Genomic DNA, 27988 nt, shown 5'->3' with positions numbered 1-27988 from the left:
TTGTCCAGAAACCAAGAAAAACCATTAAAATATACTCTGAGTATTCGTATTCATTATATTCAATTTTCAAAGTCCCTACGGCATGCAAGGACAAGTGATTGGTACCAAAATGTACCTACTAATAGTCACTATTATAGGCCAGAAAGACAATGTGGGAGGCGGGACAGTTTGCCCAGAAACCAAGAAAAACCAACAATATATGCTTAGTATTCGTATTCATTATGTACAATTTTCAAAGTCCCTACGGTATGCAAGGACAAGTGATTGGTACCAAAATGTACCTACTAATAGTCACTATTATAGGCCAGAAAGACAATGTGGGAGGCGGGACAGTTTGTCCAGAAACCAAGAAAAACCAACAATATATGCTTAGTATTCGTATTCATTATATTCAATTTTCAAAGTCCCTACGGCATGCAAGGACAAGTGATTGGTACCAAAATGTACCTACTAATAGTCACTATTATAGGCCAGAAAGACAATGTGGGAGGCGGGACAGTTTGTCCAGAAACCAAGAAAAACCATTAAAATATACTCTGAGTATTCGTATTCATTATGTTCAATTTTCAAAGTCCCTACGGCATGCAAGGACAAGTGATTGGTACCAAAATGTACCTACTAATAGTCACTATTATAGGCCAGAAAGACAATGTGGGAGGCGGGACAGTTTGTCCAGAAACCAAGAAAAACCAACAATATATGCTTAGTATTCGTATTCATTATGTACAATTTTCAAAGTCCCTACGGCATGCAAGGACAAGTGATTGGTACCAAAATGTACCTACTAATAGTCACTATTAAAGGCCAGAAAGACAATGTGGGAGGCGGGACAGTTTGTCCAGAAACCAAGAAAAACCATTAAAATATACTCTGAGTATTCGTATTCATTATATTCAATTTTCAAAGTCCCTACGGCCTGCAAGGACAAGTGATTGGTACCAAAATGTACCTACTAATAGTCATTATTATAGGCCAGAAAGACAATGTGGGAGGCGGGACAGTTTGTCCAGAAACCAAGAAAATCCAACAATATATGTTTAGTATTCGTATTCATTATGTACAATTTTCAAAGTCCCTACGGCATGCAAGGACAAGTGATTGGTATCAAAATGTACCTACTAATAGTCACTATTATAGGCCAGAAAGACAATGTGGGAGGCGGGACAGTTTGTCCAGAAACCAAGAAAAACCATTAAAATATACTCTGAGTATTCGTATTCATTATGTTCAATTTTCAAAGTCCCTACGGCATGCAAGGACAAGTGATTGGTACCAAAATGTACCTACTAATAGTCACTATTAAAGGCCAGAAAGACAATGTGGGAGGCGGGACAGTTTGTCCAGAAACCAAGAAAAACCAACAATATATGCTTAGTATTCGTATTCATTATGTACAATTTTCAAAGTCCCTACGGCATGCAAGGACAAGTGATTGGTACCAAAATGTACCTACTAATAGTCACTATTAAAGGCCAGAAAGACAATGTGGGAGGCGGGACAGTTTGTCCAGAAACCAAGAAAAACCAACAATATATGCTTAGTATTCGTATTCATTATATTCAATTTTCAAAGTCCCTACGGCATGCAAGGACAAGTGATTGGTACCAAAATGTACCTACTAATAGTCACTATTATAGGCCAGAAAGACAATGTGGGAGGCGGGACAGTTTGCCCAGAAACCAAGAAAAACCAACAATATATGCTTAGTATTCGTATTCATTATGTACAATTTTCAAAGTCCCTACGGCATACAAGGACAAGTGATTGGTACCAAAATGTACCTACTAATAGTCACTATTATAGGCCAGAAAGACAATGTGGGAGGCGGGACAGTTTGTCCAGAAACCAAGAAAAACCAACAATATATGCTTAGTATTCGTATTCATTATATTCAATTTTCAAAGTCCCTACGGCATGCAAGGACAAGTGATTGGTACCAAAATGTACCTACTAATAGTCACTATTATAGGCCAGAAAGACAATGTGGGAGGCGGGACAGTTTGTCCAGAAACCAAGAAAAACCAACAATATATGCTTAGTATTCGTATTCATTATGTACAATTTTCAAAGTCCCTACGGCATGCAAGGACAAGTGATTGATACCAAAATGTACCTACTAATAGTCACTATTAAAGGCCAGAAAGACAATGTGGGAGGCGGGACAGTTTGTCCAGAAACCAAGAAAAACCATTAAAATATACTCTGAGTATTCGTATTCATTATATTCAATTTTCAAAGTCCCTACGGCATGCAAGGACAAGTGATTGGTACCAAAATGTACCTACTAATAGTCACTATTATAGGCCAGAAAGACAATGTGGGAGGCGGGACAGTTTGTCCAGAAACCAAGAAAAACCATTAAAATATACTCTGAGTATTCGTATTCATTATGTTCAATTTTCAAAGTACTTACTACAATTTTTGAGAAAGCGCCTATAAGTAAATGTGGCAACGTTGTATTTGCTGTCATTTTCTTTCTTGGAGTATTCGAGTATTTTATATTCGTAGATTTGTTTACTATTTATCAGTCTGTTGAATGTGCACTTTTAATAAAAATTGAGTTTAAAGGTGGTAACTTAATAAAACATAATTGTATTGCTTTAATGTGTATTGTTTCAGATGATTATAAGTACTATAACATGTAAGTAATTAGAAATATACAAATTTTTGAATGTATTTGCCAATAGAAAAAAATAAATCGCCGCCACTGACCAATCGGGCATCTTCGGCTCCGGCTTGCTGGAATCCGGCTTGCTGCCTTCACACCAGTAGATTTCAATGGCAATTAGGCAATTTCATACCTAACCTAAATAATCTCTGCTGATGCATCACTTGTATACATTACTAAAAATTTGTCTAGTCTGACAATTTTTTAAGGGTGGTTCAACTAACAAATTGGGCCTATTTCACAGATCTGTATCCTGTATATGCTGAATACTTCACTACTTTTCCATGTGGATGAGAAAATACAACTTTTATGAAGAAATTGACCTAAGCGAAGAACAGATTACCCACTAAGAAGATTGCAACAAATTAATCAGGTTGAAGAGTGAAATTGTGTGCAATGGGTTCAACTACTTACATTAGAACAGTGAATAAAAAAGCAAGTTTTAAGGTCAGTATATTGATTTTACTTAAATTAACATTCAAATGAAAACCAATGCATTTTTCATTATTGTTTTATGTTTAATAATTATCATTGTACACTTTAGTAATCGGCATTGCTCAACATTGAGTTAATATGTATTATACAATGTCTTGAATGTGATGAAATGGAAGGGACTTAAGCCTAGTTTATAAAGCAAAATTTAATTTTAGTTATATTATTAATATTAGGACTAAGAATAGAATCAATGCCAATGACCAAAGAAGTTTATAAAAAAAATAATTTAAATTTAGTATTAGTAATAACTGTATTCACTTAAAAACCAAAATTTTTTATGGCTAATACTAAAATTAAATCTTTTTGCCTTTTTTGCACCTGCAGGATGGTTAACCGGGCATTGACAGATGAATATTATCCCAAAAATTATAGTTTTTAGGTACATGATTTTATTAACTTTTTCGTTTTTGTTTTGGGTTCCAGCATAAAGAAAAAGGATTGCAGCTACAAGCTACAACTTTTTATTTAATATTTACTATTTATGTACTGGCACTTGTCAGTCTATATGTCATGTAATAACCTCCATAAACTTATCATTTATAATCACCTTCAATTTTTACAGTGAATACTAATACTTAAACTAAATTTTGTTCTATAAAGTGAGCTTTACTTTTTGCAAAAACACTTGGAACCTTATTTTTATAGAAGGTTTTGGATTCTACAAACAATTCTTAACATATTTCATGCAACATACTCCATACTGATATTCAATTGTTTTTAAACAAATGTCAAAAAGACTTTTCAAAATTATAGGTCCCACAACTTTTACTTAAAAAAATTGAAAAAAATTAAAAACAGTTGTTCAAAATGAACTCTATGACTGTTACAATAACCAAGACAGTTTATTATCTTTTTACATTTTTTTTTTAAATGTCATCAATAATTTTTGGGGATGTTAATCTGATTTATTGGAAAATTATTGGTTTCAAATTATCAATATTTACAGGATAATTGTGGTACAAGTGGTTTTCAAATGGCAACACTTTTTTAATACCCAGTTTTTGGGCCCTGTATAATTCCAATTCATATAACACAAGCAGCATTTAATAAAATGAAAAACATAGGGGTCCAAGAATTTTTGTGAAAAGTTAGTCTTTTTAATTTTATTGAACTTAGGCAGCATGCATGTTACAAAAGCACTGTATGTAGTGTTATCTAAATGCATGTTTGAAGGAACAATAATAATCTAATTCATATATGTGTCAATTCTTCAGATCAAATTATGGCTACGAAATTACTTATATGATACAACATTTGGTTATCTAGTACCATGATTGTAAAGCAAACTCGATGCATTGGCATTGGTATCTCAGAAAGTGTAGTTGATAGAGCTTTAGTTAAATGGAGGGAAAGTTGCGCATTTTATTGCTAAATAATTTGGTAAAAAAAAATTCATAAAAGTTTCATTACATCCGGAGATATACGACAAAAACCGGAAAACTCAAATTTCTATTTTATTTTTTTACTACTTTAATTAATGGCACCTTCTGGAGGCACTTTTTTATGCTCTTCAAGAAAATAGTTTTAGTTTTCAGCTCCGACATTTTGTTTTTTAGATACCAACATCAACTTCAAATTTTCAAATACGGACCTCAACTTTTTATTTAATTTTTCAGTAGCCACAGACCTTCTGAAACTAATAATGTGTCAGACTTGTCAAAAAAATATACCTAGTGTACCTACTTGTATTATGTATTCGGTATTTTAAGATTTTTTAAAAAATTAAGCAATTGAAATTGATATGTTGTCATAATGAGTAGATAATTTAGTTTTATATAATTTAATAATTAGGTTCATTGCTCCTTCGAAAAAGAGAGAGAGTTTCTTATAGTACTTTTCATTTATTTAAAAAAAAATATGTTTTTGGTTAGTTATTTATTTTTCGGATACTCACATGTTTGAATTCGAGGTTGAGTTTTGATGAAACAGCTTAATCATATCAATAGCTATTTATGTAACCAGTTACGAAAAGATCGATTTTGTGTAACGAATGAATGTTTGTAGGGCGAGCGCAGCGAGCTCCTACAATTTGAATGAGTTACACAATAAGACATTTTCGAAACGTGTTGCATACATAATTTTTTCTAATTTTGACCAAAAAGCTGTAAAAACTATCTTTTAAAGTGATTTAACCCAAATATTCACTTTCATAGCACCTTGTATAGACTGTGACAACGACATGTTATGATGGATGTCGCCCATATGTTTCTACGGAAATGCATAAAAACAGGGAGTGATGAAATGAACTTTTTATAACTATAAAGTTACATAAAGTAAAACGTTTTGTCACTCTAATCAGTTTTGAAAAGTGTCACTTTATATGCCAAAATTAGAAAAACTAAATTATTTACTCATTATGATAACATATGAATTTCAAATGCTTATTTGAAAAAAAAACAAATACCTAAGTACACTAGGTATAATTTTTTGACAAGTGTGGCACATCATTATTTTCGGGAGGTTGGTAGCTACTAAAAAAACGAAATCAAAAGTCCCGGTCCGTATTTTAAAATATTAAGTTGATGATGGTATCTAAAAAACAAAACGTTGTAGCTAAATACAAACATTATTTTCTTAAATAGCATAAATTAATGCCTCCAGAAGGTGCAATTGATTTTCCAAAATAATCAATAATAAAAAAAAATAAAATTGAGAAATTTGATTAATTGTTTTTGTTGGATATCTCCGGATGTAATAAAATAATTTTTTTTTTACCAAATTATTTAGCAATAAAATGCGCAACTTTGCCTCCATTTAACTAAAGCTCTATCAACTAAACTTTCTGAGATAGCAATGCTAATGCATCTAATTTGTAACACACTGTATTTGTGCAGCTGCAATGTTTTTTTAACAATCCAATACCTAATGAAGTTCAATTTTTTGATATTTTGATTATTTGAGATTACCATTTTCTATAAATATGGTCTCAGACGGAAAGTAGTGCATTCATTCTGTGAAAGTAGATTTCTAGTTTCTACTTCAATGTAAAAAATAATGTAAAAAGTTTTAAGTGCATATTGTGCAGCCCGAACACCCTACTGTGACGTCACGGGGCTTATCACTTTGAGGAAACAAATTCAGCTGAGTAAGCCATCTTCCATCTGTTCTTATGTCAACTAAAGTTCGAATTTTTCACTTTGCTTTTGTTTTTATTTTGTTATGTCAAACCGAATCCCATGCAGCTAAAATAGTTATATTTTTAATTTTAATACAATATTTCGAGAAGAGTTGAAAATTATACACTAAAATCAAGTAAATGTATATTTTTTGAAGGACATAGAGCCTGCTGATCCAAGTAAGATTACAATGCAAATTTCATACCGATCCTATGTATTGAACCCTGCTGATGCATCATTACTACACATTTTTCTCGTCTGGCATTTTTTAAGTACAGTTCAAGTAGCAAATTAGGCCTCTCCTACAGATCTGTATCTGGTATATGCTAAATACTTCACTACTTTTTCATGTGGGTCAGAAAGCATAACTTTTATGGAGAAATTGACAACTTAAACAAGGCTCAAATTACCCACCAAGAAGTACTACATTAGAACAGTGCATAAAATAGCAAGTTTTAATGTTAGTTAACTATTTTTACTGAAATTGACATTAAAATGAAAAGCATTGCAGTTTTTATTATTGTTTTACGTTAACACAATAATCTCAAAGATAATCATCATTATTTACTTTGGTAAATTGCATTATTGAACGTCAAATCAATATGTATTATATTTAGTGTCATCTAAAAGCATGTTTGAAGTAATAGTAATAATGAGGTAGTTTGCAGTGAGTACAAATGATGAACTCAAGACACCGCTTGTCTCTCTTCTACATTATGAATACTATGATTATAAAGCAAACACCTTTGTGTAGTTGCAGTGTTTTTAAAACCAAGTAAATTCTTCTGAATTTTTCGATAATTTGATTATTCAAGCTGTTCCCTTTCTATAAATAATATCTCAGATAGACAGGAATTAACATTAAGGTTGATTTGATTATTTTAATCAGAGTAAACTATTTGGGAAGCTACAAAAAGTATCTTGTAAAACTGTGACACTCCAAATTTTCTTTGTTTTATAATGTAACACCCTGTATATTATTGAATTTTTGAATTTAATTATTGATCGATTGGTCAGGAAGATTTGTTACATCTAGCGTGCACCGTTTTGTGATCTTTGTTTTTTATAAGCTATGTGATAATGTTAGTTTTAATTTAAGCTGGGCAATTTTTTTTATAACAAAAATTAGAAATGTTTTATTTTTGTTTTGACTATTCAGTGCAAATTCGTGGCAGATAAAATATTGGTATTTATAAATAGAACCACATTTTTTAATACATTTTAAATTCTACATTTAATTCTAAAACTTTTACACTATATACAAGGTGTTACAAATTCGACGCATTAGCATTGCCATCTCAGAAATTATTGTTGATAGAGCTTTAGTAAAATGGAGGCAAAGTTGCGGATTTTATTGCTAAATAATTTGGTAAAAAAAATATTTTTTTTTATTACATCCGGGGTAAATTCCAAAATAATCATAGGTTATATCCCGAGACGTTCAGGTTTTATCGGGTAAACTGTGCATAGGTGTTTTTTTGCAAAATTTTGCTTGGAAAATTTTGCTTGGAAAATGATTTAGTCGAAACCAGTTGCCTAAAAGAAAAATTTTGCAAAAAACTACCTATGCACATTTTACGTGATAAAACCTGAACGCCGAGGGGTAGAGTCAAGATTATTTCCCGAAATCCCATATTTTAGTTTATTAACAAGAAAACACCTTAGTTAGAACACAAATACTAAACTAAACGTGATGAAATTAATGATAATATTGAACCCACCCTAGCAGACAACATAAATTCGTTCAGCCATGTATATTTTTGTTTACATTTCAGATTGACAATCATACGTCAAAATATTTTAATTTATGTAATTATTTAATGGAAACTATGTTATAGTGATTTATTAATTGTTAATATTGAAGAAAATAGCTTTAATTTTATGTGTCTAAATCCCGTTTTGTTTAATATCAAATGTTCTTCAAAAAACGTATTCGAAAAAGGTAAGAGATCTTTAATAAAGAGGTAAAAAACAAATAGAAATTTGACTTTTTCGGTTTGTGTCGGATATCTCCGGATGTAATGAAAAATGTTTGATTTTATTTAGGTATTCAGCTGAAATCGGTTAAAACACATTGACGTTTTTTATGTTCTTGTCGTAATATTATTTTATTTGTTTCAGATATTCTCCCGGTGAAGCGAGATGCATAAAAAGTCGTACAGGGGAACGCTGGAATTCTTATTTATTTTACTAATAAACTAAAGATTGGGGCGCGGTGTTTTGGGTAGTTTTATTTGTTATTTCGATTTGCTGGTATGTCATATGCAGCTTTTTCCTATCCACAATATCTGGTCGCATAATTTTTATTTAATGTCCGACTAAATGGTAATGTATTAGAAAAAATTGTCATTCCTTTAAATGGCAACCTACGCATGGCGAACTGAGTAACTGTGCAGAAGTTGACATTGGAATTGAACCAGACCAGCAATCAGTCATTAATCTATCAAACGTACAATTTATTTTCCAACTGATTAACATATCCTACAGCAAAATGAACTATTTGTGTCTGCCCATCTACGATTACTATCGAAAAATCAACTCTTTATCACGTGTGTTTTCAAGGGCAAGGAGCCAGAATGTTTATTAACAGAACTTAAAAAAAACGCGTTTTTTAATGTTTATACAAACTTAGAACGTGTTTGGAACACTCTTTGAGAAAAAAATATAAAATCAATCTTTTTCACATGACTTGAGGCATGATCCGATATTGGTTGGGACTTTGAAACTCAAATTTTTACACTCAAAAGTTTACACATTTTTTTTTTTTTTTTGTACCTTCCTTGCGATTAATCTCTTGAGCAAAACTTATTTTCTTTGCTACTACCCCTTTTTCTAAAATTTCAGTTTGATGTTTATTAGATTTCAAATATTTTACGATGAATTTTTTGAAATCTGTGATCGAGATGGTTTCTTGTTCATTTTGTTTGTACAATATACAGTGTGACCCATTTAGAATGGAAACACCCCTATAAAATTTTAGGTTATTAACCGATTTCAATGATTTTTTTTTTGAAATAATTAGGAATGAAATGTCTATTACGGGAGAAAATTTTAAATATTTATTTCAGTTTTCAGGTCATATTACGATACTTTTTCTTGATAGAAAATGGAGAATTGTTATTAGCGATTTTTTTATTGAAAAAATTACTACGCCACTGGATCTATAGTGCTTTCAAATAGCTGTGACCAAAATTAAAAAATAATTTTTTATTTATTTATTTTTTTTATTTTTTTTTTATTACTTTTTTTATTTTTTTTTAATTAAATTAATCAATTAATAATTAATAATAAACAAGTAAATAATAACACCATTTCTATGGCAACAGTTGATGCAGGGTGTTCTTTTGTGACCGTTAGCTTAGAGGATTTTTGAATTTTAATTTGTCATAACTTTGTTATTAATGAATGGATTTTTATGAAATTTGGTCACAGCTATTTGAAAGCACTATAGATCCAGTGGCGTAGTAATTTTTTCAATAAAAAAATCGCTAATAAAAATTCTCCATTTTCTATCAAGAAAAAGTATCGTAATATGACCTGAAAACTGAAATAAATATTTAAAATTTTCTCCCGACTTAAATAAACTCGACGTCAGAAACCCTTTTTAAAAAGAATAATTTTATTAAGAGTTTACAATTAGTGCGACTTAACTATACGAAGTTACAGTAGAGAGTAATCTAGGAATATAATAAAATACATTAAGCAACCTAAAACGTAGAATAAGCATAATAGCAATAGCATCTTCCTGGGAACCGTTGTGTCAGCATAGTCTCATGGGATTTACGGAAATAGGCATATATAACTCCTCCCTCCTTAAGCTTCGAAAAGCACGGACTGTGTTTTCGAAGGATCGATTGATTGATCGTTTGATTGCTTCTTCGATTTCCTAAGGATCCTGAGTATCTTCTCCTTCTGAGTGATGATCAAAACCATAGCAACTAGAATGCAGAGGACTATCGGTACCCAAAATGTAGGCTGGTCAAAACTGGATGGCTCACTGGCGTCGTCTATTGATTTGAGTTGATTGGCCATTCGTTTTAGATCATTGATTTCATCAAATTGGATTTTTGATAAATGTGGTGTCTCAAAAATCTGTGATGTTCCATCGGCGAAAGTGGGTAACTGCATTGCTGGTAAAATCAACGGTTTGCCCTTTTGTACCATCGCGTCATTGACGAACAATTTGTTATTGATGAGTGCCTCACAGGTTTCTGGTATTGACAGCAACGTTGATTGATAGACTTTAAGGTGTTGATCGGTCTGGCATTTCGTTTTAATTCCAACAGGTTTGGTTGGCAGAACAAGAATCAATCCTCGGCTGATTTCCTCGATTATTGGTTCGTCAACGTGTATTTTAGCAATTACGCAGCTATCGATCGGCAGGTTGTCAAGAATGTTCTCCAGGCACTGGTCACGCGAATGAAATTTCTCCAGGCAGTAGAATGTATCTTCGATTGCTGGACATGGTTTGGCCACGAATTGACGGACGGTGCCTTCTTGTACCATATAAGGGTAATTTGGGAGCAAAATTGATTGATTTTGGACTGTTGGGAACAACTGATAAAAGGACAAGGTGTTTGGGTTTAAAATTGGTGCATGAATTGCAAAAATTATTTTATCCCTACTAAAGGTGACTTGTATTCCCAAATATTGATAGTAAGATAGAATGTTCTTGAAATTTGGAAGCTTTTCCTTACCATAAAGGCTTGTTAAGTAGCTTAGCATTGATTTGAGTTCCGAATTCGAAACGACACTATTATGTAGGGCATTAACCTTACTAAAAGTGATTGCATCCTCTAAGTTATCAAGAAACATTATCATATTTTGGCAGTCCAAATTTAATTGCAACAAAATGCCTTGAAAGTTAAGGTAGTCATGCATATTATTGATATTTTCACTAATTGCTAATTGTAGTGCTCTTAAACTCTTTTGAAGCGTTTGTTGATTAGCACTTAGTTGCGAAATTGTTTTATTGTAATTATCGATTAAGCGTTGGGAAAGAGATATTTGTAATTTCAACTCTGTATCGATATTTTTCCGATTTACCCGTAGTTCATTTATTGCTTTGTCATAGCGCTCGCCATCTTCGGCATCTAAAGTTCCAAATAACCACTTGCTGACTTTGCTAACGACGTTAATTAGTCCTCTTTCTTTACGTACATGTGGGTACATGTTTTGTAACTTGTCTGTTGTTATTTGAATCAAATATTCAGTTCTAGACATAAAGTTTTCTTGTAATTCCCGGTATGTAGTAATACCAATACCAGAAGAATTTGTAGAATAATTAACGTGTTCTTTTATAAAGCTAAAATGACGCTCAATACTTTCTAATTGCTTAACTAAGTATTCTAAATCTATGTAATGTAAAAATGTATGTTTACTGTAAATTAAACGCGATTTTCCCAATTCTAAGGGTAAAATAGGGTTTTCTAATCTATTCATTTTTATGTCACTCATTGCTAGAAAGGTGGGAAAGGCCAGGATTTGCCATATCAGCACTAGTTCCGCCGTCATGGTTTGCCTGAAAAGATGATGTTTTATTAGGTTTTCTAGCATGACTTTTATGATACGATGTTTTCTTGGTTTTCAACTTAATATCAGTTTGACCAACTAAACTTACTTTCTTGAACTTTGGTTTGTCTTTTGCACGAGCTTTTGTTTTAATAAAGGCAAATTTTTGATTGTCGAAATCCGGCGGATCAGATCTTGTTTCATTTCGTTTATTAATGACTTTTTCCTTTATTTCTTGATTTTTCTCCCTAATCTGATCATACAGTTTATTTGATGTTTCCTTATGTTGTTGCACATACTCGTATGTAGATATAATTGCATTGTCGTTTAAATCAAACGGATTTACTGCCTTTATATGACCACTAACAACTTCAAAAGGCGTATATTTAGTTACACTATGAACCGAATTATTATATCCTAAAACACTTCTTTTCATTAACTGTTCAGTGGACAGTCCGTTGTTTTCATCCTTTAGACACCTGTAAGCTTCAATAATTGAAGAATGAAATCTTTCAACTGGTGAATTTGAATTACTGTTTTTCGCTGTTGTGTAGTGTAATTCAATCTTGTAAAGTTTACAGAAATCTTCAAGATCTTTATTCTTAAATTCAGTTCCTTGATCAGCCGTAATTTTTAGGGGTAGTCCATGATGAGTAATAAATGTCAGCAAATTTTCCACAACCTCTGTTCCAGTTATTTATTTATTTATTTAGGTACACTTTACAAACACCCTAGGGGGTACTTACAAGTAAAGGAACAGTTGAGCTAAAACAGTAGCTCATAAGGTAACAAAATAGCTTTCAAATCGCTTAAGGTAACAAACAGAATATCTGGTATCACATTAGTAGAGATCAGCTCATTGCACTGTAAAGTCATATCGCTGAGGGGTGAAGCCACAGACCTATTATCAACATAGAAAAGGGTGGGGGGGATAAAATTCTTAAATTAACTTTAGGAACTTTGAAGTTTATATAATTAATCAGATCACAGCCAGAATATTTAGTGTTATTTACAATGTGGTAGATGAAGAGAACAGCCTGAGTTTTCCTCCTAGCACCAAGAGCAGTCAAGTCAAAAGTGACAAGCATGCTACTGTACGACACTTTAAAAGTATACACATTGTTTTGTTTTACATATAAATAGCGCAAGAACCTTTTTTGAACCTTCTCAATTTCATTGCTATTAGAAAAATCAGCTGGTGACCAAACATTAGAGGCATATTCAAGATGTGGCCTGACCAGTGCAGTATAGAGCTTGATGATTGTATTGATGTTGAAATCTTTGGTATTACGTATGACAAAACCCAGTAATTTAAACGCCTTGTTTATTATATAGTCATAATGGTTATTGAAAGCAAAATTACTTTGAAATTTAACTCCCAAATCCTTGACCTCATTGCATCTTTCCAATTTAGAACCTGCTATATAGTAATCTCCAGTTACCAACGTACGCCTCCTGCTGTATGTGACAATGAAACATTTTTTAATATTCAGTGTCATATTATTGTTATAAAACCATGCAGCGACCTCATCCAAGTCGCCCTGGAGAATGCTACAATCAGCATCGTTGCCTATCTGTCTAAAAATCTTAAAGTCGTCAGCAAATAACAAGCCGGTAGAGCCTTGCAGGCAATTCGGTAAGTCATTAATAAAAATCAGAAAAAGTAAAGGCCCCAGGATACTCCCCTGTGGTACCCCAGAAGTTGCAACATAATAATCGGACAATGAGAAGCCCACTTTAACAGTCTGCACACGTCCAAGCAGGTAGGAACTCATGAGCCTCAACACTCCACCCGAGAACCCCGCGCCTCCTCAAGCTTACGTAGTAGTACACAGTGATCGACCTTATCAAATGCCTTTGCACAATCTGTATAGATGACATCTAATTGCTGTTTATCACGCAAGGCATCTGCCACATGCTCAGAAAAAACGCACAGGTTGGTAACTGTTGATCTGTCAGGCAAAAAACCATGTTGATACTTCGACATGTCACAGCGCACATATGAATAGATGAAATTATAGATAATCCTCTCAAATATCTTACTAAGAGAATTTAGTAAGCTGATAGGTCTGTAATTGCTCACATCCTCCGTGATTCCATTCTTAAAAATTGGTGCCACCACGCTTTCCTTAAGTCTACTTGGAAAAACGTTATACTTCAGTGATAAATTAAAGATATGCTTCAAGGGAGCTAATACAGCGTCTACACATCCCTTATAAATGTATGTAGGAATGCCATCTGACCCAGTACATTTTTTTGATTTCAATGATCTAATACTATTGATAATATCATTATCTGACAACAAGGGAAATATGAAGCCCCCCCTGCTATCGAAAGTATTTATGTGTTTGACGGAGTTACCCACTTCATACACAGAACTGAAATGATGTGCAAAAGCCTGCGCAATGTCACGCTCATTTGTAAGCGTAACATTGTGAAAACGCATTTTCTCAGGAATGCCGCTATGTTGCTGTTTCTTTGACATAAATGACCAGAATGTTGTAGGATCTTTAGTTAAATTGTTTTCAATACTTTTTTTGTGGTCAAGATGTTCTAACCTAGTCTGATGTTTAACCTGACACCTCAGAGTTTTATAATAAATTTTATCAGCTTGACTAGCTCTATTCCCAACTAATAAATTATGTAAATGATTTTTCCTCCTTATCTTACGAACCAGATCAATGGAAAACCACGGTGGATACCGGCTTTCCCCATTAAAAGCTCCTAGGGCTCTTAGGGGTACTGATTATACTCTTAAGAGGGTATGCTTGTCCGTAACGAGAAAATGAATCAATTATCGTTACAAATGCATCGTAATTCATCCGAAACGTGTCTACGTGAATGTGCTCAAACGGTCTTGATGCAGTGGGTGTTAGATTAAATTTCACTACTGGTGGATCTCGGTCGTACTTATTTCGTTGGCAGTTTTCGCAATTATTAACGTAATTTTCCACGTCTTCTATTAGTTTTGGCCAATAAAACCGTTTTAATAATGCTGTTCGCATTTCATTAATTCCTCGATGATAAGTCTTCGTTGTGTGGTACAATGTAAGCTTTTCTCTTTGATCTTTTTCGCTTTCAATATCCTCTAATGTAGTAGCATTGAACAAACTTATAAGATGAATTTTTATTATTTTATTAATTTTTAAAGTACTTCTGGACGGTTCTGGTAAACAATCTTGCGATTTCAGCACTTTTAAAATGAATGGCATATAAAGTGCGCGGGTTTAAATACTCCTTAAGAATTTTAATCACGTGTTGTTCGTAATTTCTGATTGATATTGTTATGTAAAATCGCATATTGTTAAACACATTAGTTTGCTTTATTTTTGGTACCTCCATGTCTCCGTTTGTCATTATTACTTGATTTTTATACTGGTTTATTGGTCTTTCCGTAAGAGGTATTCCAAAGAGTGGATCTTCGGCTGCTGAGTGAACTGTTTCGAGGTCACTAGGAGATATTGATTCCACCCTTGGATGTTTAATTTGCACATTGGAAATTATATTAACTCTAGGATCTTGGTGATTGGAAGTTTCCAACATAATTTCATCAATATCTAAGTTAGGTAAATTGTCGAGTCCTGGAATTATGAAATTATCGATTACGTTATCAATATCACCTGGGTTATTACATATGGATTCAGTTTCTAAGGCGTTAAGATCTACTGGATTCCTAGAAAGTGCATCCGCTGCTTGATTTTGTTTGCCTCGTTTGTACTGAATTTGGTAATCAAACTCTTCCAACTTCAGGCGCCATCGAACAAGACGAGAAGCAGGTTCTTTTAAGGAAAATAACCACTGTAATGGTTGATGATCTGTCAGGATAGTAAACTTATGACCAAACAAGTAAGGTCGAAAGTACTGACAACTCCACACAATAGCTAGAAGTTCCTTTTCTATCGTAGAATAGTGAATTTCCGCTGGATTGAGTGTCCTTGATGCGTAACAAATGGGGTGGTTATCTTGTGAAAGTATTGCTCCTATTGCATACATGGAAGCATCCGTAGTGAGTTCAAAAGGTTTATTAAAGTCTGGGTAGGTTAAGACAGGTTCTGAACTTAATAGATTCTTACATGTATTAAAACAATCGACAAACTCTTTAGTGTGTTCTACTTTGCAATTTTTCTTGAGACATTCTGTCATGGGCTTTGTAATTTTGGCAAAGTTCTTAATAAATTTACGATAATACCCAAGTAATCCTAGAAAAGATTTAATATCTCTTGGAGTTTTTGGTATCGGGTATTTCTGGATTGCCTCAATCTTTTTCTTATTGGGTTTTATGCCTTCTCTTGTTACGATATGTCCTAAAAATTCTACTTCATGACGTAAAAATTCGCATTTATCAACCTGTATCTTTAAATTTGCGTCACGTAGTTTTTGGAAAATCAATTTTAAATTTTTAATGTGCTCTTCCAAGCCTGAGCTAAAAACAATGATATCATCCATAAACACCATACAAATTTTATTTTGTACATCTTTAAGGACTTCGTCCATCACTCGTTGGAACGTTGAGGGTGCGTTTTTAAGACCGAAGGGCATTCTAAGGTATTCGTAGTGCCCATTTTCTACGTTAAAAGCAGTTTTGCCAATTGATGTTTCCTCCATTTCTATCTGGTGGAATCCGCTAGCTAGATCTAACGTAGAAAAATACTGTGCCCTGCCTAGTTTGTCCAAAATATCATTGATGTTAGGTATTGGATATCTGTCAGAAATGGTCTTTTCGTTTATTTTCCGATAATCTACAACAATTCTTCACTTTTGTTTTCCCGAAGCGTCCATTTTCTTAGGGACAATCCATATGGGGGATGACCATGGGCTAGATTTATTTGCTTTCTTACTTCTTCCTTGTGGACATATGGATATCGATAAGACTTAGTGTGTACCGGGATTTCGTCAGTTGTTTTGATTTCATGTTTAATTTTGGAAGTGAATGAAAGTTTTGTGTTTGGTTCATAAAAGATATCGGAAAATTCTTTACAAAGTTTTATTATAGCAGTTTTCTCTTCCTTATTCATGTGGTCAACACGTATTTGATTGTTGATGAAATCTTGTTTTGGTCTATCAATTTCCGATGGTAATGAACTATAGGACATTTCCTCGAATGTAAACATCTCAAAACTATCATTTTCAAAAGGTTCAACAACAAGCGGTTCGGTCAATGTCATGGTTACACACTTATCAGTTGGGTTTTGAATTTCAACAAGTGCATAATGTTCGTTCGCTACCGAAAGTGATGTAGGGATAATTAGATTTTCAAAATTTTGTGCATTGATTAAAACTTCACCATTTCGCACACTTACTGGTACTTGTTTTAAAATTATCTCATTAGCGTTTACTGAAATTGAGAAATTTGAATCCAAAATATGTCGATATTTAAATGGTATTTCGATATTAGGACCTACCAAAAACATATTCATTAAATCGATATTTAAATTCATGTTAATCAGGTCTACTAAACCTATTACACCATCATAAAAATCGTGAAAATCAAAGAGTATGAAATCAATAGCATAATCCAATCCAAATTCTGCAAATGCTGGTATTTTTGCTTGGTATCGCGTAGTTTGACTTCCAACAGCTGTTTTAATTACGTTATTTGTATGATATATACAGTGTGGATACAAACTTTCAGCAATGGAAGGCTTTAATATTGACTTAAAACTACCAGTGTCAATCAAAAGCTTTATATTAGGATTTTGGATTTGAATGTATGGTAAAGCATTACTAGATGAAATATTAATTTCTATCAGGTTTGATTTCCTGTCCGGCTGGAATTGGAAAAATTTTGGTTGTCGTCAATTTCAGTGATTTCGGGACCTTGGATTTCAGTATCAATAGACCGTTGTTCACTACTTTGATTTAAATGAAAATCAGGATAAAAATTCAATTGAGATTCATCGGCATATTGATCGGAAAATTCGGTACCGTACTGGTCATTCAAATAGTCCTGATTGTTGTACTGACTGAAATATTGATTATCGTCGCATTCATTATTGTAGAGTTCCTCTATTTTAAAATTAGGTCTTTGATATTGTTGCCTTTGCATAAATTGGTTTTGAAATGGTTTGCGAGTGGCATTGGTTGCTCTTGATATTCCTGACATTGGAATTGGTTTTGGAAGTTGATTTATAGGGGTTTGATTTGGTCTAAAAACATTTTTCGGAGGTCCGAAGACTTCTCTGTTTGTAGGAAATCTGGTAGAATTCGGAGCTCTGGGTTAAACGTTTATCGGTTGTGATGGAAATGTTGACCTTTGATTCATTTGCGGTCTCGGGAATGAAAATGCTTGCTGGGGAAAATTATTGAATTGTTGATTATTTGAATTTGGAATAAATTGATTTCGATTCATTGGACTCGTTGCAATCGCATTACCAAAATAATTTGGTGAGTTGTTTGAATTCATCGGGAAAAAAGATGTATTTCCGATTGATGATCTAGAAGGTATTTGATTTACCCTATTAGATTTTTCCAAATTTGAAAAACAACCGTAAAGATTTTCGCAATTCTCGAATTCTACAACATAAGCCATAGCATCTTCGATACTATCAGGTCTCTTAATATGCATGTTGTTTTTAAGAACTCCTGTACATCCGGCAATAAATGTATTTAAGGCGGTTTTCTCATATAGTTGAATGTGACACATTTTCTGATCATTACTTAATGTAATGTCATTACTAATACGTTGCGCTACTTGACTCCTAAGTAATTGTAACCTATTACCAAAACTTAGCAAGTGTTAATTTTTAAAAGGTCGCGTTCGTGTTAATTCTTGAATTAGACATTCCAAATTTCTGCTATCGGAAAAACATTGAATCAAAGCATTCTTAAATTGATCCCAAGTAGAAAGTTCTGATCGATTGCCAATCATGATTTCTGCCTTACCAATCAATTTACCTTGAATGCAATCGAAAATATGTTTGTTAAGTTCGGCATCATTCAAATCTTTGTAAGAATCAATCAGACCTTGGCATGCTTTAATAAATTTATTAAGGGTGTTAGCGTCTCCATCGTATGGTTTAATAATATCCACTTTTGATTTGAAAAGATTCCAATTAAATGAAGCAACATGTGCCTGACTACCTGCTTGATTATTCATGGTGGGAATAGTGTTTCGAGTTGATTGTTTTACTTCCCTTGATAATTTTAGAGAGCTTTGAAATTGATTTATAATAGCATCAAATTCGTTTTCGGAATCACTCATCGAAGAAAACAACAATTAATTAAAAATTATGTTATTTTTAACTTTTCACTCAGAAACTGATAATTAATCCTAATTTTGTCTCCGATAGACTGATCTAACCTAAATTGTCTTTGATAGACTGAACTTAAATAAATTATTCCTAACGAGACACCTAAACGGGGTATTTCGGAAGGAGCGAAAGGAATATGGCACTTACGTAGTTGAACTGGCTTCTTCCTTTCCGACTCTCACTCTGGGTGTCGCCTGACGTCCTAGATTCTTTGGATTGCGCTGAAGGGTCGAAGGGCCCAAATAATGACTGCAGACCGAAATTGTCCGAAAATCACTACCGCACAATCCTACCGACTGCGCCACTTAAATAAACTCGACGTCAGAAACCCTTTTTAAAAAGAATAATTTTATTAAGAGTTTACAATTAGTGCGACTTAACTATACGAAGTTACAGTAGAGAGTAATCTAGGAATATAATAAAATACATTAAGCAACCTAAAACGTAGAATAAGCATAATAGCAATAGCATCTTCCTGGGAACCGTTGTGTCAGCATAGTCCCATGGGATTTACGGAAATAGGCATATATAACTCGAGCTGTCAGTTTAAAAACTCATATTAGGAGTCACACCGGTGAAAAACCTTTTAAATGTAAATATTGTGACATTTTTTTTGCAGATACGTCTAATTTAAGAAGCCATATTAAGATTCACACCAGTGAGAGACCATTTAAATGTAAATATTGTGACAAATGTTTACAGCTGGATTCAGATTAAGATCCTATATCAAGACTAGAGTAATTGAGGGGTCCAATGGAAGAACCGGCCAAGTCCATTTTTTAAAAATGTACAGGAGAGTGAAATATGTTTTCATTTAGAAAATCTTAAATTCTGGATATTGCTGCATATTTTATTGTACTTGTTTGGTTCCATACCATGATAACCTGAGAGAAAAAAAGTGTGTAAGTTTGCATTTAATTAAAAAAATAATTTTTATTTGGACTTGACCGGTTTTCCGGCAGTATTTGGGATTTAAAAAAACAAAATAATCCAAAAAGTAAGAAAAAGATTTATAATGTTTATTTTTCAAACAGATTATAAAATATACATTAGTACAGAACATAACCTATAAGCTAGAAAATATTTTCATTTATTCGTCGCTGCTATATTCAGACATTGAAGTGTCTTTGTCCGGTGCCGCATAAGATTTATGATACTGTTGCGAAGCGAACTTTTGATTATTAGTTAGGATTTCTTTAGTTATTTGTTGTTACCCCTGTATGTTACGTTGCTTTGTTTACGTTCTACATTCTTTTGTCTGTGTTCTAGAAAATCCTGGCTCCGTTGCTTATATAGAGAGAGATTTATGTTATAGCTTAATGAGTGTGAGAGAGAAAGTCAATTTCATGAATATTTGGGAACTTTCTAGAAACCATGGAAGCCTATACAGTGCGTTTTTTTTAACGCGCAACATAGGATTTTACGTGTTAAATTTTGAAGCCCATGTTAGACCATTTTATTTTGGAACTGCAAGTCTATAACTTGACGGGTGTGTCTTTAGTACCCTGAAGCTTAAGTAAGTCTACCAATTTGGTCTAAAAAGTGATTAAAAACTGGAAAAAAATCATTTTTTTTCGAAAAGATTTTATCGTTCCATACTCCCTGTATGCATTGTTGTTCCTTGTTGTTTTTATACTGCCAGGGCAGGTAGCAGGTAAAGTGACATATTTTGACTGCATCACGACCCGACATCTTTTGAACGTCAAAAGGGCATTTTATGATTGTTTGGAATACTGTTTGGCTTCAAACGGAGGTCACTTTGAACAATTCACTTATAAAAATACTTCTTTTGTTCTTAACTTTCTTGATATAAAGTTAATGATCACCCTGTTTTACTTTCTACGCCAAATTTTACCTGCTACCTGCCGTGCCAGTATCAAAAACAACAAAGAACAACAATGCATACAGGGAGTATGAAACGATAAAACCTTTTCGAAAAAAGATGATTTTTGCAAGCTTTTTAACACTTTTTAGGCCGAATTGGTAAACTTACTTAAGCTTCAGGGTACGAAACAGCCACCCGTCAAGTTTTATACTTGTAGTTCCAAAATAACATGGTCTAACATGGGCTTAAAAATTTAACACGTAAAATCCTATGTTGCGCGTTAAAAAAAACGCACTGTATAAGCAGCTGAACCAGGCCTGAGTAGTTAGTTGTTGAGTTGATGGTTGTAGTGAAGTCGAAGTTGTCAGATAACGATGTTAAAAGTCAGTGTCAGTTTATTGTTTGTAAACAATATACAGTGTTGTACAAGAAGTGTGTTATTAAGGAGTACGACGGTACATTTGGTGTCAGAAGTGGGATTGGAGAATCGAAGAAGAGATCCAGAGGAAGACAGAATAAACCGACAAAAGCAGAAGGTGTGTTGAATGCCTGTGAGTACACGACAACAAAGCGCCAAAATGGATGAAGGAATGAAACAACTTATGGAGATGATTCAAGAAATGAAAGCAAGCCAAATAAGTCAAGAGCAGTTCAAGGAGTTAAAAGCAAGCCAAGACCAAATTAAAGACCAGTTTCAACGACAAGATGTTCAAGAAATAAAGCATACTGCTCAGATTCATGTTTTTCTAAATAAAGCTGATGTAGTTTTGAAATACTTAATAGAGGTGACAGATAGTACCGATGTAGATTGTCTTTTCTACTGTAATGTGATTTATACTTAGGGAAACTAAGAATATGTTCACGTGTTTTAGCATTGGTATTTTCAGGCAACCTGTTTGCTCTATTTTGATGCTTCCCTCTGCGATCTGTAGGAGCAGTTCCATTATCATTAGACAGGTGCTTTTGCAAACGCTCGAGTCTACTTTTAGTGATTCCATGTAAATTCAAAAAGGCTTTCTTACATGTTGTTTTTTCTTCCCCATTGTGGCGAACCTGTCATATACAGTTGAATATAATCACTACTGGACAACATATTCTAATAAAAACTTACCACATAAGAAAAACTCGACATTTTTTCTTGTCCATCACCTGAGCGAGGTCTTTTCCGTGTGTTTTGGCTGGAGGAGCTTTTTTCAAATAAATTTCCCTTGTAAATCAAACACAATTTATTTTCAGCTTTCACTCCAAAAACCCTCTTTTTCACATTGTTAACATCTAACCTAATTCATTCTATTGTCTTCTGTCATTTTTCATTTTTGATAACTCCTTGACACACGCGACACTGTGGAGAAACGCACAACTGACAGACACTAGAGATGGGCGCACACTTGTTCTGCACATTGGCCTGAACATGCCCCCCACCTTGAAGGTCCCCTTCAAATCTGACAACTTCAGAGGACTGTTGTTCTTCGCTGTCTAACATTTCCGTGGGAAGCACACACAGTTTGGCAAATGACCGCTTCACAACTCCCTTGGCAATCTTGACAGAAGCAACCCTATAGCTATGCCATCAGCACCAAGATGAACTTCGATGATGCGACCCATCAGCCATTGCAGCGGTGGCGTGTGATCTTCTTTAAGCAGAACCAAGCTTCCTCGTTTTAATACACCATCGTGAACGTGCGATTGCCATTTTGTCCTCACTTGGAGTTCGCTGACATATTCCAACGACCACCTGGTCCAAAAATGCTGTTTCAACTGCTGTACTCTTTGGAAGTGGGATAATCTTGTCTCCTTGGTTTCTCGAATGTCGGCCTCTGGGAGTGACGTGAGTTCTCTTCCAATTAGGAAGTGGGATGGTGTAAGAGCAGTAAAATCGGATGGATCAGAGGAAATTGGAGTTAGTGGGCGGGAGTTTAGGATAGCTTCTATTTCTATTAAAACCGTTAATAGCTGTTCATAAGTTAACGACGCGTTGCCTACTACTCTTTTTAAATGTGATTTACAAGACTTAATGCCAGCCTCCCAAATACCCCCAAAATTAGGCGACATTCTCGGTATAAAATGCCAGGTTATATCTTGGTTTGAAACACTCTCTGATATGAAATTTTGTGAATTTTTAAGAAATTTACCCAAAGCCACCAGTTCATTTTTGGCCCCCACAAGATTGGTGCCGTTATCTGAATACACGTTTAATGGTTTTCCCCTTCTTCCAATAAATCATTTAAAGGCAGCCATAAATGCTTCACTGGTCAATTCGGTCACCAATTCAATGTGTACCGCCTTGGTCGCAAAACACACAAATAAACATATATAACACTTCGATTTTTTAGAGCCCCTACCTTTTCTATCTCTTATTAGTAATGGACCTGCAAAGTCAACACCCACATTACTGAAAGGTGGTGCAGGGTTCAGTCTGGATTCAGGTAAAAGACCCATCACAGGAGCCTTTATCCTTGGATTGGCTCTAAAACATTTCACACATTTAAACACGGTAGCTCTCGCAAGACTTCTATCTCTAAGAGGCCAGTATCTTTGACGAATGGAGGATAACAATAATTGTGGACCAGCATGCAAGAGTCTTAGATGTTCGAAAGAAATTAAAAGCTTAGTTAGAGGATGGCTATGTGCAAGAACTATAGGGTATTTCCTTTCAAATTTGACATTGGCAAGTGTAAGTCTTCCCCTCACCCTCAAAACACCCTCTTTATCCAGAAAAGGATTTAATTTCGTTAAACAACCCTTAGTTATTGTTGAATTACGCTATTGTTGCTACGTGCCTTGGGCTGCCTTTGGCACCCATATGGACAGCGGAAGGGGTTCGCGACCACCCACTCGTCTTAGCAACCCGTGGGGGTCCCCTGACCCGTCGAGGCCTGCGACGCCCCCGGCCCAAGCCCAGGAGCCTGCTAACACGGGGGACAGGGCTGCAACGCAGCCCGCTGGTGGGGAGGCTCCTGCTCCTAGGCATGGAGCCACAATTATAATTAGTGGTGCTAACTGCATCATTAATTTTAATTATTATTAATTTTTTATTTTTTATATTTTTATTTATATTTCCACGTGTAATTTTCTGGGATTTCCCTATAAAATAAATCACGTGGCGCTCCCTCCATCTGGTTTAGCTTAAAGTAAGCCGTGAGTTTGGTGTCGATGGTGGCACGGAGCAAAATCTGCTCCGCGTCCTCGTCCTCCTCGTACTCGATGGTCTGCTGGTCCTCAAGGTGAACAGGCAGACATACAACCGAATGACTTCGATCGCTCATCTTAAATTGGAACAGGCGCCAACACGCCTCCATTGAACTGACATACCTACAGTCTAGGTAATTACTAATCTCGTCCCAATTTATAGTGCGATCGACTTCATTTTTCGCTTCCATGCGACACATGTCCTCACCCTTCGTCACGTATTTGTACAGATACTTGACGGATGCCAAGGATCCGACGCACTCAAAATTGATGTGACTCTGATATTTGAGTGCAGCGTAACGATTGTAAGGCACGATATCGGCATTCGTGTACGTGATGTTGTTCGAAATGATCATGTGATTGTTGCGACGTCGACGATATTCAGGGCGTCCATCTTTGACCGTTGAAGCGTTATAGTTTAAATTAGTGACCTCCCTTAGGGCCTTTGGAAAATACTTTTTGCAGGTACCGTCCGCTCCCAAACAGGTAACGTTTGGGTCGCGGGTCGGTCCTCTACACTTTGTATGCAGATAAAAGTCGGCTATCGTTCTATACAAAATCGGTTCGACTTGATAGTCCGGTATCTCGGCTGAAACGACATCGTCGACGTGCTCACGGCAGTTTAGTTTGTCGAGCGGTAAAAACGTCACCAAAATGTGAGCATGAGGCAAGCCTCGTTTTTGAAATTCTATCGTGTAGAAATAGTTATGGACGGTACCGTACAATTGTTTCTTGACGATATCGTCCATAAATTTATTATGTGGTTAATCTTATGTGGAATGCGCGACAAACCAAATCAGGACGGTTTGGCCATTTCTGTTTGTAAGCGAGGTTGTTTTGGATCTCTAGCCAATTCGGGTTCGTCGTAAACGTGATAAAGAGATCCGGCTTGCCATGTCTTGCTATTACATTAATCGCATCGAGGTACTGGCGATTCGTGAAACGCATTCCACGTCTCGACGACGCAGGCAAAATGAAAATTGACCCAACTCGATAATCCGTACCAGCTGCGTTTGCTCTTGTCTCCAAGTACCTTAATAAACTACCGTAACTGGCTCGCCGTCTAAATAGCTGGTGTGTTTTATGCCACCACAGCTCGTTCGCCTCCACTTTGACATAAGCGTCCACTACGTACTGTTGAAATAATTTGCCGCCATTGTGCAAAATTGAAAATTTGTTTAATTCACGGGTAGGCGAGATCGAGCGGTGACGGTTCGAAGACTCACTTTGCGTTGGGTTTTGGATTGTGGTAGGCGGTCTTTGTAAGCGATTCGTATCGCGTATCTGTAGAAGTTAGCGATAAAATTCGCGAAAAGTGATTGTCTTCGTCACGTTCCGAACGTGATGGATCTCTTTATCAAAGCCAAATTCCCCATTCGGAAACCGGATCGGGTACACCATGGGGTCGGCCCATTTATTGAGGTTTTTAAGTTCGTGTCTACCACGGCCGTCGCGTGGGTAGATGCACAAATCAACCTCGAAGGGTGGTTCGTTGACAAAAACGGCCGCAATTTCAGAGTCGCACGCGGGCAAACTGTAGTTTCTTACTTCGCGATTAATATTGTCCCTAAATCCGATCACTAAACTGTCGAGAATAGCGTTTCTTTCCTCGGGAGAGGTCGCGGCCGCCTGTTTACGTTGAATTACCTCACTGATGGTTTGGTAACTTTGAATTATCGGATTGACCCGACGTAACATCGTTTCAATGTTACGTATGGTTAGGGGTGCGATGTGGTCATCCAAAAATTCCACCTTTCGATTGACAGCATTATTCGAGTCAACGAAATAATACTGATTAAGTTTGAGAGTAATGGTGTCGTCCCTAACCTGCTGGCTATTATTTACCGTTACTTGACCATTACTATTGTCTGCTGCAAAAAGACGAACCGGAATGGCGTGAGTATAGTGATAAATCTGTCCGCAAATCGTAACACCAATGACCACTCACTCCTTCCGGATGAACATCGGTAGGAACAGTCGATTTGAACGATGCCATAGCAAATAAACTGTTTATTGTACGGACGTTGTTGTGTGAATCGTCCGTGAGATATTCAAACATCTCGCGGGGACATAAACCCAACGGCGGTAACACAACATCGCCACTCTTACAGCAAAACTCTTTGCCGACAGATTTTTCTTGTTCAAAGCCCACGGCTGAACACAACAAACACCGTTTTGTTAAATCGCCCACATTGTAAACTGCAACACGGGACTCGGCATCGAGACGCGTGCCCACAGTTATGGCTTGTCTGTAAGTTCGTGTGATTGGATCGGGAGCGTGAACACGTTCCCGTCGTTGTTCCGCCGGTGCTGGTATGTGCAAAGCCGGTAAAAAAGGTGGCGACAGAGGTAAAGAGGGGGAAAGCAGATCAAAATCCGCTCCAAAAACAGGAGACGCAGAAGAACCTTGTGATGACGACGTTGCTGACGAAACTGCGGACAAAACTGGTAAATCAGGTGTAACAACAATATACTCGACAGGAGATGGTGGTGGTGGTGGTGGCGATGATGGTACGGACGCGTTAACCAAAATCGGTTCCGTTGCTGTCACGACGTCGTCATCGTCAATTACCAAAATTACATTATTGTCATCATTATTTTGAAAAGAAAGCGGTTGAACCGATGAATTGGACAACACATCCGCACGATTTAGAATTACGCGTAGTTGACGCGGTCTTTCGACGCACCGTTCCAGTACCACGCGCAATTCCCTCATCAATCCCACATAATCGAGAGGCGTAAGCAAAACATGCAACTCACGCGGCAACTCTTCCATCCGATGTAATACTCGGAGTTCTCGACGACGATCCCAATCAAATCGCTCCAAGGCCATTCGCAGGATGCGGCGCTCCCAATCGAACCGCTCGAGTATCACCCTAAGTTGCCTTAGGAACTGTTGTTGGCGCTCGTCGTCGTTGTTATCGTTGTTCATGATGCTAGTCGTCTATTTCTACAAAAACAAATCAAACATTTATTAATTTCAAATTTTAAAATTTCCCAAAAATTCCCTCTTTTCTAAAAAAAACCACTGCCTCAATTGAAAAATTACGTTTTCTCGTTCCACTCAAAACATTGCCTAAACACGTTTCGTTTCCGTAAAAGATAACCGTTCTGAAGATGTTGAAATTAATTTTAAAATGATTTTAAAATTTTTCAAAATTAAAAATAAAAAAAAACAGTCAGAATGACAGTTTTAATTGTGCAAATCAATTGTAGATGACTTTAAAAATTAAATTAATTTTTATCAAAAAAACACACTTTTTGAATTTTTCAAAATGTTAAAAACAGTTGAAATGGCTGTTTTAACTCTTAGCGGTGCGTAATTTGACTAATAAAACACTCCCTAGTGGAGCAGTACATTTTTTTTCGAAAATATTATTTTTTTTTAATTACCATCCTACACTCCACCCTAAAAATTAAAAAAAAAACACAATATGTTAAGTAGGTTTTTGATAAATGGGTGTTTCATAATGCAGACCACGGCGCCAGAAAATCAAAAGCGAGTTTAAAAGCAAACATATATTAAAAAGTAATTTTTACAAATTAAGTGGCTCTTAAAATTAGGCATGGTAATTTTGGAAACAGTCTTTACGTTTGCCCAAGCACAAAGGAACTTTACATGTGGAACAAAGCCAATCCGTCCTTACTGGATTCGCTTTAATGCTGCAAAGGGCACACCTTCTTCTGGTAGTCCTTGTAGGCTGATGAGCAGATGACTGTTGCCTTATCTCTATGGGTACGTAAGGCTTAAATTTCTTTATTTCAACTTCTGACGAGGTAAAAGAGTTTCTCTCTTTCAAAAGTCTTTCAGAGAGTAATCCATTTATGACATTTCGTCTAAAATCTTTAGCAGATATTTGTGGTAACTTTAACCGATTATAGATATTGTTTGAATTTATAATTGATGCGTCCAGTAAGTAAAAAAAAATTCTGC

At 35.3% G+C, this 27988-nt stretch overlaps 2 long non-coding RNA genes across 3 annotated transcripts in view; both read left to right on the top strand.

The window, feature by feature from the left end:
• The window catches only part of LOC145735657 (uncharacterized), a 261472-nt gene that overhangs the window by 216293 nt on the left and 17191 nt on the right, over positions 1 to 27988 (top strand). The gene's annotated exons all lie outside the window — the stretch shown is intronic.
• Positions 2405 to 8497, top strand: LOC145735447 (uncharacterized). 2 transcript variants are annotated; one of them, XR_014179675.1, is made up of 3 exons: positions 2422 to 2568; positions 2620 to 3115; positions 8401 to 8497. It is a non-coding gene; the product is annotated as an uncharacterized LOC145735447 (long non-coding RNA). The 2 variants fall into 2 exon arrangements; XR_014179674.1 differs by having other exon boundaries at positions 2405 to 3115.

Source organism: Ips typographus, linkage group LG11 (genome assembly GCF_016097725.1).
Source record: "Ips typographus isolate SLU linkage group LG11, UJ_Ityp_2.0, whole genome shotgun sequence".
Taxonomy (NCBI): domain Eukaryota; kingdom Metazoa; phylum Arthropoda; class Insecta; order Coleoptera; family Curculionidae; genus Ips; species Ips typographus.
The sequence above is the reverse complement of the archived record's forward strand: the minus strand, read 5'-3'. Positions and strand labels throughout refer to the sequence as shown.